This window comes from Myotis yumanensis, unplaced genomic scaffold, assembly GCF_028538775.1.
Source record: "Myotis yumanensis isolate MYYU_CA2020_CCGP unplaced genomic scaffold, mMyoYum1.0.hap1 SCAF_23, whole genome shotgun sequence".
In the NCBI taxonomy this organism is placed as follows: Eukaryota; Metazoa; Chordata; class Mammalia; order Chiroptera; family Vespertilionidae; genus Myotis; species Myotis yumanensis.
The window spans coordinates 12,048,551-12,051,418 of record NW_027223774.1 but is presented as its reverse complement, the minus strand read 5'-3'; the positions used below and the strand labels follow the sequence as shown (position 1 = coordinate 12,051,418).

The window sequence follows — 2,868 nt, the reverse complement described above, 5'->3', positions numbered from 1 at the left end:
GCAATTCATAAAATCCAACGTAAATTTATGCTTCATCTATTAGGAGGATTTTGATCTACAACTCATTTATTTAAAAAAATAAAAGGAAGATCGCTGAGTCAAAAGGGAATTCCATTTCTTAAGGAAATGCCATTCTGATTTCCACAGTGGCTGCACCAGGCTGGAATTCCCACCAACATTGCACAAGGGTTCCCTTTGCTTTGATGGGGAAAAAGAGACTTTTTGGGGGCTAGCAATCTGAATCTAGTCACTGCCCCTTTAATTATCTGGTCCTGCAAGATCTGTTTACCCAGAATACTACTCTCATTATAGAGGGGCTATAACCCATCCCCAGACGAAGTTATCAGTGCTGGCACCAGGCCAGGCCTTTGGTTGAGGTTTCAAAGCCCCAGCACATAGGGCTCTTTAAGAACTTGCATAGGGGGCCGGGAAACCTCATATTTGGGAGACAAAGGACTGGGAAAGATATAAAAAGGGGCCCTAGCCAGTTTGGCTCAGTGGATAGAGCATCAGCCTGCGGACTGAAGGATCCCAGGTTCGATTCCGGTCAAGGGAATGTACCTTGGTTGCAGGCACATCCCCAGAAACAGCTGATCGATGTTTCTCTCTCATCGATGTTTCTAACTTTCTATCTCTCTCCCTTCCTCCCTGTAAAAAATTAATAAAATATATTTTAAAAAAGAGGGCAGCCAAAACCAGTTTGGCTCAGTGGATAGAGCATCTGCCTGCGGACTGAAAGGTCCCAGGTTCGATTCTGGTCAAGGGCATGTACCTGGGTTGCGGGCACATCCCCAGTAGGAGGTGTGCAGGAGGCAGCTGATCAATGTTTCTCTCATCGATGTTTCTAACTCTCTATCTCGCTCCCTTCCTCTCTGTAAAAATCAATAAAAATATATTTTTTTAAAAAGAGGGCAAAAAAAGATATAAAAAGGGAAAGCTCCCTCCATGTTGTTGGTCAGAATTTGAGAGAGATATTCTGCTCTGAGCCCGCCAGCGTAATAAATCTGTACAACTCCATTTGTCTAAGCATTGCTTGACTTTTCTCTGGTGTTCCGTAACAGCTTCACATCTTTACAAGCACTTGTTTGTTGATTTATTGGTGGTTGCCTTTCTGGCAGGTGTGAGGTGATATCTTATTGTAGTTTTAATTTGCATCTCTCTGATGATTAATGATGTTGAGCATTTTTTCATGTCTATTGATCATGCATATGTCCTCTTTGGGGAAGTGTCCATTCAGTTTCTTTGCCCATTTTAAAAAAGAGTTTTTTATTGATTTCAGAGAGAGAAAGAGAAAGGAAAAGAGAAACAGAAACATCAATAATGAGAGAGAATCATTGATCAGCTGCCTCCTGGGCACCCCTCCTGAGGGCTGAACCCCCAACTCAGACATATGGTCTGACCCGGAATTGAACCATGACCTCCTGGTTCTTGGGTCAAAGCTCAAGCACTGAGCAACACCAGCCAGGCCTTTGCCCATTTTTAAAAATTGGATTGTTTATCTTTATTATTTTTTTTGGAAATTAACCCTTTATCAGATGTATCACTGGCAAATATGTTCGCTTATAATGTGGGTTCACTTTTCATTTTGTTGATGATGTTCAGAAGCCTTTTAGGTGACGTGGTCCCATTTGTTTACCTTTTTCCTTTGTTTTCCTTGTCCTAGGATATATGTTGGCAAAATAGTACTATGAGAGATGTCTGAGGTTTTACTGCCTATTGCTTTGTTCTAGGATTTTTTGGTTTCATTACTTACATGTAAGTCTTTTATTCATTTTGAGTTTACTCTGGTGTGTGGTGTAAGTTGATGGACTAGTTTCATTTTTTTGCATGCGCCTGTCCAATTTTCCCAACACCATTTATTGAAAAGACTGTCCTTACTCCATTGTACACTCTTGCCTCCTTTGTCAAACATTAATTGACCATAAGGTGTGGATTAATTTCTCAGCTCTCTATTCTGTTCTGCTGCCTTTTGACTCAGCAATCTCACTTCTGGAAATACATTCTAAGAATCCTGAAACATCGATTAGAAAGGGTATATGCACTCCTACGTTCATAGAAGCTTTATGTACAATGGGCAATATCTGGAAACAGCCCAAGTGCTTATCAGTAGATGCGTGGATAAAAAAATTTGTGGTACATTTCATAATGGATACTATGCAGCTGTAAAAAAGAGGGAATGATTATGTTTGATGACAGCATGGATAGACCTGGAGATTATTATGCTCATCAAAATAAAGCAGTCAGAGAAAGACAAATACTATATGCTCTCACTTACAGGAGGAATATAATTAATGCAATAAAATCATGATCAAAATAGAACTAGACATGGAGCAGAGTGACAGATGCCAAAGGGGAGGAGTGTGGTGGAAGCTGGATGAAAGTAGGTGAAGGGATTATTCAAAGATCAACAACAGTGTGATGATGGCCAGAGGGAAGGGGGCAGAGGCTGTGTGGAGGTGGGCAATGGCAGGGAAATATAATAGTGTCAATAATAAAAATTAAGTTTTAAAAATAAGTCATTTGCCCGGCCGGTGTGGCTCGGTGGTTGACAGTCAACCTATGAACCAGGAGGTCACAGTTCAATTCCCAGGCAGGGCACATACCTGGGTTGTGAGATCAATCCCCAGAGTGGGCATGCATAAGGCAGTCAATCAATGATTCTCTTTCTTCACTGATATTTCTATCTCACGCTCCCTCTCCTTTCCTCTGTGAAATCAATACAAATATATTTTTTAAAATAGTAGGTCATTTAGAAAGATCTTATGTGATCAAAACCAGGAGCTCTTAATGCTATGACTGAAGATTGAAGTTCTTTATAGAATGTAATAGATACTCAATAGTGCTATGTTTTCCTGAGGAGATACAAGA

General features: G+C 40.5%; 1 non-coding gene across 1 annotated transcript; it reads left to right on the top strand.

Annotated features, from left to right (window-relative positions):
* Positions 1–2,742: 2,742 nt before the first annotated feature.
* Positions 2,743–2,868, top strand: LOC139000429 (small nucleolar RNA SNORA25). Its single transcript, XR_011469605.1, has one exon. It is a non-coding gene; the product is annotated as a small nucleolar RNA SNORA25 (small nucleolar RNA).